Below are 11243 nucleotides of genomic sequence, written 5' to 3' on the forward strand. Positions count from 1 at the left end.
AATTGGGACATAAAACCTTATACATTCTGCCTCGTCACGTCAAAATGTCTTAGAAGGTACTGAGAGAAAGGGCATAAAGTTATCAAAATCTCTATACTGGAGTTTACCAATACAGAAATTCAGATAAGGCAAATATGCAGCTGTATATTTACCTCTGCTAGTATGCGAATGGCATTCTCAAAAACCAAGTCTTTTGGAGGTTTCAACTACTTGTTGCTAGAAGAGTAACACCTAAGAATTTCACAGAAATTTTTAGATTGCCTCTGGAAAAATTGCCTTCAAAAGCTGATGAGCAGGAGCTCATTATTAGGATGCTCGTTGGACAACTCAGAATTATTTATTCTTATTACTTTTAACATGTCTACAGCTTCAGAGCCCTGCCGAAATGCAGTTACAAATCAGTAGTGGCCCACGTGGTAAAGCAGTGGTCTGTAGTGAAAGGCTGTGTGATACCACCCTCTGTGTGGTTTTTCACTGTCTGAAATCATTCATTTCATTCATATCAGTGAGATATACTGTGTGACTTTAACAACCTAGTTATGGGTTTCTGAACTCATCATTTTGTGATGAATTAAATGGGCGTAGGTGAAATTCCCCATTTCAAAGATATTGCATAAATACAGACAGAGCAGAATATAAATATTCAAAAAGCATTTGTGAGGTCCTCGGGGATATAAATGACATAAGAAGATTTCCTCTTCTCCTGGCTCCCAAAACATTTTTACACTGACAAGTATCAGGAAGAAATATCTTCTGTATTGAATCTCGTCACACTATTTCAGCTACAGACAAATAAAAGTTCCTGAGCCAAAGCAAAATGCTGATTTTTTTTTTTAAGTTTGTGCCAACACCTATACAAAGAATTTCTAATAGAGAAGATGTCTCCTGTTCCAGACTCCTACTCTTCAGGAAATACAGCATCACTATCACCTCTGCATTTCCAGCAGCTTGCCATCGTCTGGTCTGACTGGCCTAGGCTGCTTCATTGCAGCAGGTCTCCACAGAACCAAGGTGCCCATGTCCATGCTAGACCAGTGATTATAGAAGGCAGAATAAAAATTCCATTTAGAACAAGCTCATACAGAGGGCAGTAAGACAATCCTAGATATTTTAACAACTCTTGTCATGCAATTTAAACCAAAAATTAAGATTTTCATATTCAGCAAATATTGTAAAATAGCAATTCAATTAAATGTTACAGTATATACCAAAAAGATTTCTTTTAAAGTCTTTTCAAGATTTTTAAAGTCTTTTAAAACTGTATTTGCATATTGCAGAAAGAGTGTCCACACAGAGGGGAAAAATGTAACAATATTACACTAACATGTAAGAATAAAAAAGATCTAATGCTATCTAATTCAGAGAGTGAGAGATAGCTTAGAGGGAAATGTTTTCTAAACATTAGTTACTGGGCAAAGTTAGAAGCCAAAGCCAGCAGCCGCATTACACTAGGGCTACTGTCTCTTAAAGTGGCAGCAAAAGAGAGAGCCCACAAACAGCATCCTCCAGTTTAGAAAGGGGTGCCTTTCTTCCAAAGTGACAGGGTCTGAGATCAAGTCAGCAACCCTTCAACCCTTGAGTGCATAGGAATGGAAAAACAACAACAAAAACAAACAAACAAACAAAATTACAATAAAAAATAAAGGTTTAAAAAACATGCAGAATACTTTCTTAGGATTTTGAAGGCCTGAGAATGGAGCCCTGAACCAGACAGAGAACATCTGGATTTGGAATGAGTCCCCAGGTATCCCTTATAGTACAGGTCAGAAGGACTGGATGTCTGTTAGCAGTCAGTGCTACAGAGGCGGCTTTTCCTAACGGAGCAGTTTTCATGTACAGCCTGCCCATGCTTTTTTCTTTGTGGATGGTCTGACACATGCACTGCCTGTGAAATTTATGTAAAGGTGACGTAAAGGTGGGTATATTTAATCTCAAATTCTATGTTGTGTAAAAGAGTTTTTTGCATCAGCTCTGATAAAGCTTCATATATGATATTAAAGAAGTCAGGTGATGGGTGAACCAGTAAGTCAGAAACAGCAGAGCAGAAGCCTGGGAAGCATAGGGGGGGAGGAAGGAAGGAACAGAAATGGTGCCTCTGTTCACCTGGGAGGACCAAAAAGGGAGACCCAGGGAATAACTTATGGCATAATTGCTTGGCCCCTGTCTTTTTGATTGAAAGTCTCAAAAAGAAGTGGCTACTCTTTGAAGCCTTATAGATGCAGTGCACATCTTCCTGAAGGGTCAAGGGATTTGGCCCAACTTCATTGCGTTGGTATTGGAAACAGTAGGGCTTGTCAAAGTGATATCATGCACGGTTAGTTGACAAGGTGGTGTAGGGTCATAGGTTGGACTTGATGATCTCAAAGGCCTTTTCCAACCTAGTTGATTCTGTGATTCTGTTTTACTTTCTAACAGGTGACTCTCTAGGAGTTAACCAGGATGGGAGAAGTAAGTTAATGGCACAAATCTTTTTAGTCTCAAAAGGCACATAAAGTCTGTAATTGCTGGGAATAGGAAGCACCAACAAGCTTCTCACAGGCACCTTGGGACTGGCTTCTTGACCTCTTTTGCTTCTTTTTATCTGGTAGGAAAAAGGCTCTGAGACTTGTGAGACAGCTGAAGTACAGTATCTGCTCTTCTAAAAAATGTAAGAAATTTTCTCATTCCCTCCTCTTGCCCTTTTTCTGATCATTGTTCTTGCAAAACTGTGAGGCAAAATTTAGTGGAGTTTGGTGCCTGGACTCAGCTTTCAGGTGTTCTGCTCCAGTGCTGCCAGCAGTTCACTTGATCCCCAAGCCTATTGGTGGAACAGACCAGCAATCCTAAACTATTCATATTAAAACAAATAATGCAACCCTCAGGCCTTTTTTATTCATGATGTGCATGAAAAGACAGAGGGAAGAAACACAGCAAATTTTCTTTTTTAATTTCTAATTAAATTCCAGCTGCACCAGACATCACTGCTGTGCTACCTGTATAAAGCTTCAGCTCTACTATACATGCGGGCTTCTTTGTTAGGTGTCTGTTATGCCATTCTTAAATCATGCTTCTGTAAAAACAAACTCCAAAATGTAAAAGGGGAGAGGGAGATGTCACCATGGCAGGGCTTAGACTTCCTCTTTGTTCTTTACATGGGTATCTCCCCCCAGCCTTCCAACACCAGCACTCATCTTAGTCTTGTTCTCTTACAATTTTTTTGTGTGATACCAGCTCAGAGCTGAATCTTGTTAACTCCAAAGAATACGTGTTGGATTCGTCAACATTTACATTTCTTCAGAGAGTGAAAATGAATGGAGGAAGCCAGAGGAGGACTGTTGAATACCTCACCTCTCTGGGGCTGCTCTTCAGTTTGTACATGGCTGCTCTCATGGCTGGTTTAATTCCACTGTTTCCCCCCCTCACATATCTCATGCACACTGTGCATTTTTATGGACTCTCTATTTGCTTTGTCTGCGCTGTAGAACATGGAACTTGGCCACTGATTTCAATGAGGCTGAACCCAAAGCGCTTTTGTGAGAAAGGTAGCTGACACAGACAGTGCACACAGTGTGGCAAGGCTCTTCAGGTGACAACACCCAAAGCAGGAGGCCAGCCAGCCATGCCAGCCATGCAAAGCATAGGGCTTCATCTGCCTTTCAAGGAGGCAACGATCCGTGTGGCAACGGCAGAGGTGGCAGCCTCTGTCTATGACAGCAGGACATCGCCTGGCTCGCGGATGAACCCCTTCATTTCTTATTTTCATCATGCCAACGCCCTGGCAAGTAAGAGCAAAAGCTGACATGTTCTGGAAATCCGCGGCTTCAGAAGCGCCGCCGCAGAGCAGGGCTCTGGGCTGTACCAGCCCAGGTGGCCCTGAGGCGGCTGAAGGGCAGCGGGATGGAAAACCCGCCGTCACGGGCTGCCCAGCCCAGGCCTTGCAAGTACTGTTAGCAATGCAGAGACGTAAATCTGCCTGGGGAAACGCACTCGGGGGACAGCGCTTGGCTGCGAGCAGCGGAAAAGGCCAAAGAGCGGTCAAAGCCGTACGCGGGTGGGCGGCAGCCCGGTGCCGCACGGCGGGCAGCCCGGTGCCCCGCGGCCGGCAGCCCCGTGCCTCACAGCGGGCAGCCCGGTGCCCCGCGGCCGGCAGCCCGGTGCCTCACGGCGGGCAGCCCGGGGCTCCGCGGCCGGCATCCCGGTGCCCCGCGGCCGGCATCCCGGTGCCCCGCGGCCGGCAGCCCCGTGCCTCACAGCGGGCAGCCCGGTGCCCCGCGGCCGGCAGCCCGGTGCCTCACGGCGGGCAGCCCGGTGCCCCGCGGCCGGCAGCCCGGTGCCCCGCGGCCGGCGCGGCCCCGCGGCCGCCACTCCTCCCGCGGCCGCCGGGGGGCGCCGCAGCACCGCGGGCAGCGCCGCGCCGGCCCGGGCCCGGGCCGCCCCTCGCCCCTGCGCGGGCCCCGGCGGGAATGCGGGGAACGGGCGTCAGCCGTCGTCAGGCGCTCTTTTTATGGGAGAGAAAAAGAAAAAAACCAGCTGTATGTTTTTTTCCCAAGTGTCGGATGTTCTCTGGATGTGCAGTGAAACCGGGTGTGTGATCACTGGCTATGCCTGTCTGCTGGTTACGCGTAAGAGCTCTCAAAACAGTCGAAAGTTCTGCAGGAGGTATCATAAAGCATACAAAGAAATAATGGGTATATTTAACAGTCCGCCCTGTTCTCTGATTCAGTAGTGATTATGAACTCACTTAAATCAATGTAGTTCCTCTAAGGAGTGTTTAAAAAACACATTTTTCCCCATTCCTGCATTATTAGCAGTGGCTGCTCTGACAGATTAATGTCAGGCTACCGTGTCGTTCCATGACAAGGCTCATTTTGTTTTCCAAGGGCTGCTTTTATTGTTAGACTGTGCTGTACCCTCACTACACCTTTGTAAATTTCCAATTAAGCTGCAAGTCAGATACATCAGGAGAATTTCTTGTGACCAGCGAAACCTTGTGCTGGAGTATTATTAAACTTCAATGATAACCTCCTTAAGGAGAAGAAAGAAGATATTACTCCTGACAACCAAAATGGTTTGAAAAGTTAGGTACTGCTTATCTAGCTGCTATCTAAGAAAGCTAAGTCAACAAGAGCATAAAAAAAAAGATTTTGCTCAGTCAGAGGGGATAAAAAAGGAGGCTGGATTTGGGGAAGCAAGATCTAGTTTGACCTGAGCCGTAAAAAAGCACACAGCACCATGAAAGACCTAAAGCAGGGAACTGCACGGCACTGTTTTGCATAGCACCATGTAGCTTAGCGTGCTCTTTAAGTTGTCAAATGAATGGATTAAAGTCTACATGCCTTCAGCTCACCAACATCCTCAAACAGTGAAAACTAAATTTTTCTGGGACTTGGGCTCAGGCTGACCTGGCAAGGAGAACCTTACAGTTCAGCTGAAGGCCATCAGACAGTGCAACAGTGAAGGGGCCAAGCCTTAAGGCCAGTGCTAGAGCTTCTCTACACAAATCTCAGTGGGCAACAACACAGCACCCTGGCTTAGGACTCTAATGCAGCTGTTGGGAATCTGAAAAGGGAGCACAACTGAAAGAATGATGCTCAACTTGTTATAATACTGAGAGTGAACAAGGAACAGCATACTTTGCTACCCCTCTGCTTGTTTAGCTTCAGCAACAGTGTTCTGTTAGATGGCAATGACAGAAGTACTTACTTTGTACAAGTCCTTACTTTTTATGCTTTGGAAGATTCCAAGCATAAAAGTCTGCAATTGTAAAACCCACCATTTCTCAAATTAGCTGGTGTTACAGGGTAGCTGCACTCGGTGTCAGTGTCACACTAGGTCGCAGGTCAAAACTTCATACACTTAACCCTGCATTTCCATCTTCTTGGAGCTCCCCTCTCCTGCGTAAGATGAAGGAGGTCAACAGAAAATGTCCTTGGAATTTTTCCCCCAAGCGCCAGGAAAAGAGGCCATGCCAGGAGACATGTCCAATGAATGTATCCTTATGTCCTGGCAATGTTTGGTTGCTAGAAAAGCTTCTCTAGTTAGCAACTGGCAGAGCTTACAGCAGCCTTCAACCTGCTATAACATGCTCTGAAGTGAGGACTGCTGCAGGCAACACTTACTTCTTTTAAACTATGCTCCAGTCTGATGTGCACATGTTGCCCTTCAGCAAGCTATCACAATTGCAGGCAGAGAAGGGAGGGCCCTGCCTGCAAGCTACAGCCTCCAGTTGTGAAGCTCTCTTACTTCCTTGTGAATGGGGCTGGTGAAAGCCTGCCGAGTTGGCTTCACCTGGGTATGCGAGCAAGATTCAGCAGGACTTGTTCACAAAAGTTGACACCAGACCAAGCCCTTCAGATGCACATTCCTAAGCCCACTCCTCCCCTTTAGGGTATTTTATGGGAGCCACTCCCAGGTTTCCCCCTCACCTTAATTACCTTTTTGTAGGGATCAGCTCTGTCTGTGTGTGCATGCTAATGCTAGGAAGGGCTGTCAGTGTAGCTTTGCAGCCCAATCTCTTCTATGATCCTGTGGCTTCAGGCTGCAGCTTTTTTTCCCAGTGCTTAAATGCAACACGTGGATATTAGGCAAGGGCAAGAATTTGCTTTCTCTTGCACACAAAACAAGGAAATGTATTCTGCCTCACCACAGCTGCCGCAACCACAGCTGCACTGCCGAAGCAGATGCGCTTGCTGGCCTCTGCCCCTTCCCTTATTGCTGTTCCTCCTCTCAAGTCTCTAGACACCAGTCCCAGAGTGGGGACTGCAGAGTGTCTCTTGAGGTGGACAGAGGAGCCCTTGGTAAGTGAGCTGCAGCCACATGCAGAGCACTAGAGATGAGAGCTGGCATGATCTCAGGCAAGTATTGAACCAAAGGATGTACAAGGCAATCTGAGGAAACGCCTCCTTGGACGTACACTTAATAGGCTGGAGTTAATGGTCCTTGCCTTGCAGCCCTCGTAAAGTCCCACTGGAAACCGACTATGGTAAGAGGGGCTAGGAGAGCAGAGACACAAATTGTTAGCTCCCAGCATGATTCAGAAGTATCTCTCCACATTACTGGTGTGAGTCAGAGCCTAGAAAGATCTTTGTGATCTGTGAAGATAACTCAAAGAATCCCAACCCTTGAGAAATAATTTCAGACATTAAATTGGTCTTGTCTCCAGATCTGAGCTAATTTTTGGTGGATGCAGAAGTCCCTGGATGAAGGTTAAACAGAGTGGCTGAACTTACCTTGTCATTGGCTTTCTTGTTGTTGGTTGGTTTGGTGTAGTTTTGGGGTTGGGCTTTTTAAATGCTTTTGTGGTGGGTTTTTTTGTATCTTTTTGTGTTTCAAAAGGATTGAAAAGAAGTGGAAACGCTAACGGGTATTTTGGCTTGTTCTGCTGTGTAGAGGGTTTCTGTGCCAGTTACCTAGGAAACTGCTGTAGGATTGAATTTGGATGGATGTGTTGTCAACTGCAAGTGAGTACAGTGGCTTTTCAAGAGATGGGGAAAAGTGTAAAATGCAGAGAAAATATAAATGCCTGTAATGTGATTCCTGGGTAAGACGGTGGTCCTATCTTTTTAACTGGCATTTTGTAGGCACCCTGACAGCCATACAAAGGGATCACAGATGGAGTGCATGGCCATGCCTTGGCACCTGAGCTTGAATGCCCTCGTGTTTGTAAGCTGGGTTAACATTCATCTAAATGTCAAACCACGACTGCAAAAAATTGTACTGAGGTTGTTATTAAGCGTTTTGCCCATTTTATTACAACAGAGTTATGATGATCCAAAGAAATTTTACAGCCTTTCTAGAAATTTGGACTGCAGCACTGCAAAACCATTTGTAAAAAAAATAGAAATAAAAAGTACAATAAAAGACATTTAATTGTTGATATACTTCTAAAGGCTTATGCAATGAACAAAAATGTGACTGCAGAGCTTTTCCTGGAAATCATCAATAATTGGCCTTTTTTAATACAGCAGCAAAAAACTATGGAAAAGCAAAGAAGTGCTTCAGTCTGGGGGAATTCTACTGATGTCTGTCATATCTGCCATGATGGCTAAATCTGGAAGTGGTTACTTACCTCACAGGAGCCACAACTTAGAATGGTCCATGGCTGAAAAAAAAAAATTAGCAAAACAGTGGGGATCACTTAGAATAGAACTCTCACACTTTCTCCTATCCCCCCCCCCCCCCCATTCCAAAACACTCACAGGATTAACATTTGGGCTTATACTGAACACCAATTTCCTTGTATTTCTCCTACAAAGTGCACTTCAAATGGCAAATGCAAACTCCTAGTAGTTTATTCATGTTATGACAGGTGTCACTAGTTGGCAGAGCTACATGTAATCTTCAAAGGTTTGGTTTCTTCCCCCGCCCCCAAGCAGGTGAGCAAGTTTCCAGCCTGGAAAAGACAGGTTGTGCTGCTTGTTTTGGGTCAGGCAAGTGCACCGGGTAAGAAGAAGCATTGCCCTTGCTCTTCTGGCTAAAGCTCTGAGGTGGAGCCTGCTTCAGAGCCACTTTCTAAGGCCAGCTTGTCCCTATTCCTTACTGCTGTGCACCCACCAGTGTGCTTACATCCTCTGCATTTCTCTCTGCAGATGCTTCTCTCCTCCCAGGGGTCTAAAATGATTATGAACTTACCAGTTCTAACTTCTGGTCTGACTCAGGTTGGAAGTGAGTGCTGCCCAGGCTCTACCTTCAGGGCAGGATCGGTCTCTTGGAGCTGAGGGTCAGATGATGGTCCCACCAGACATCTGGTCAGCTTCTATTGCAGTGCCACATGTACATGACTGAGCCAGAGCACCTTGTGGGCATACCTGGGCTCTGCCCCTGCCTGCATTGCTTTCCAGGAGGCCAGGCCGTGCGGGCCCAGCTGCTGCTGTTGCTGTCATAAACAAGCTGTGGTATCTCCCATGTCTTATCAGCTATTTATAAGAATATAGACACCCCTGATCACTATTTCTTCAACAACATCTTTAACAATATTTACATTGGAAATTACTCAAAACCTATAAAACTGCATGCTGATGGACCTGGAGGTGGCTCCAGTTCATTCTGTTGCGTCCAAGCTTTTCCTCTGGCCTCTGTCTTTGAAGATGGGCTGAAGTGATATCCAGAACTGGACTCCCTTCCTCCCTGCTCAAACAGATGTGCACACAAACCTAAGCAGACTCCTCTATTTCAGGCCCATCTGTAACCTGTGTAATGAATAATGTACAATGAATTTGTGGTCTACATGTTTATTAAGTGACTCAGTATTTCCAGTGGAGATTTTGTGCTCATGTTTTACTCACATCTCAAAACCCACTCACTCTTTTATTATCCTCAGCAGCAGTAGGTGATAATAAATTATACAACTGCAGATGACGGTAACTATATCAACAAACAAATTGTATCAATTTTCAGTGTGAGTTTAAAGCTTCGTTTACTGGTTGTGCAAACTCTGAAAAAGGAATTTGGGAACGCTGCTGCTGCTATTAAATGTTCTAACCGGGCTGTAATCCAAACCTTCCATAAGGCGTCTCTAAAGAAGATTTTTGCCTACTGTGTACCACTGCTTTTACATACGAGATTAGGGATTCATGTACGTAAGAGCAGAGAGAGAAATGTAACTAACAGAACAGTGACAGCTCTGTGGAATGGCTGAAAGACAAAAGGCAGCAGTGGTGGATTTCAGAGCTAATCCCCCTCCACTGCATTTGTAGAAACACATTTGTTCTTTCTGAAAAACAAAGGCTTGTAGAAAAGCGTCAATCAATCAACAGTGCAGCTACATTCTGTGTTTTGAAGCAAGCTCACATGCTCTCTAAATTACCCTGGATCCTATTTTAAGCTTAATAAGCTACTCAGTAATTTGTATGGCTGTGGAAAGATGTGAGCTTATGCCACAACAGCCATTTCGAAACAGCCAAAAAATTGTGGCGAGGGATTGAAAAGAACTACTTTTTGGGAAAGTAGTTGTAGCTGTATTTGGAAAGTTACAGTACCCATTCCAAAAGGAACAGAGACTGTTGAGAAACCCATATCTATGTGATAATGGTACACTTCAATCACAGGAAAGAATGCTTGGTCAAATGTAAGAGCGGCTCACCATGGCACATGGTGTATTCTTGTTTCAATTGAAAACTTTCAATTTTCAGCTTTTTATACTTGTAGGCTATGTAGGAAAATAGGCCTGGATCTCTGTCACTTGCCCAAGTGAGGCTTACCACCTAGGTGCTGGATGGAGCATACAAGTGAGACAATAAATATGACTGAGACTTTCAGTGAGAGGAGACCATCCTGCAGGCTCTGAATTTCTCCACATAATGATCCTGATCCCTCTGTGTCTGGGACAGGCTGAAGCGATTCAGAGCTGACTAAGCTGCCGTGTGACTAAGCCTCCTGGACCTCACCAAACTCAATAACTAATACTTTTAACTGAGCTGCTGATCACCGTCCTGACATGCCAGCTGGGTTTTGCATGTTTCCTTGCCCATAAGTATGGTTAGGGCTGTCATGAACCTCTTCTGTCTGCTCCTTTTGCAGTTGTTCCCAGGGGTTGAGATGAAGCCCTCTCACAGTGGAGCTGAGGAGGTTTCAGCTCAGAAAACTCTTGGAAAAGGGCCCTCAGAGAGACTAAACATCATCCCCTCCCTTTAATTGCTATTGGGACCTGGCGAAAGTGCATATTTGCAATTAAGGTTGGCTGTTAAAGTATTCTTGGAGTTTGGCACAATTAACTTTGACTGAGAACTTTAGGCCAGACCTTAAAGCATTTCCTCCTGCAACATGATCAATGTTTGCACAAATAAAACCAATCACAGATATAAGTCAGTTCTTGTTAATCTGATGATTCTCCTCCATGTCCTATACATTACTCTCCATGTTTTTAAAACAGCTGTCACTGCCCACTGCACTGGCAGGGCCCAGTAATTGCTCCTCCAGCCAGCCCTCCTTCCTTAGACGACTTCTGTGTTCTCCTTGCTTTCCAATGTCTTCCAGCTGAGGAACAGGGCTCTTGTTACTGCCTGTCCCCCTCTCCAGCAAGAACAGTCTCAGAGGGGATTGCTTTGGGATTAATTTACATGTCCTTGAATTGGGGGAGGGGCGTTGGGGTACTTACAGCCAAGTCTGGACTAATTTACTTTTTTTCTTTATATCTGATTCTCTTATGGTATGAAACTTTAAAAGTTCACATGTAAGTGAACTACCCTACATGTAAGTAAATTACCTTACATTGTATTAAAAAACATAAAGATGATTGTTTGGAACAGGGTAGTATGTTAACCTTA

The sequence above is a fragment of the Zonotrichia leucophrys genome, chromosome 3 (genome assembly GCF_028769735.1).
Source record: "Zonotrichia leucophrys gambelii isolate GWCS_2022_RI chromosome 3, RI_Zleu_2.0, whole genome shotgun sequence".
NCBI classification, from domain to species: Eukaryota; Metazoa; Chordata; class Aves; order Passeriformes; family Passerellidae; genus Zonotrichia; species Zonotrichia leucophrys.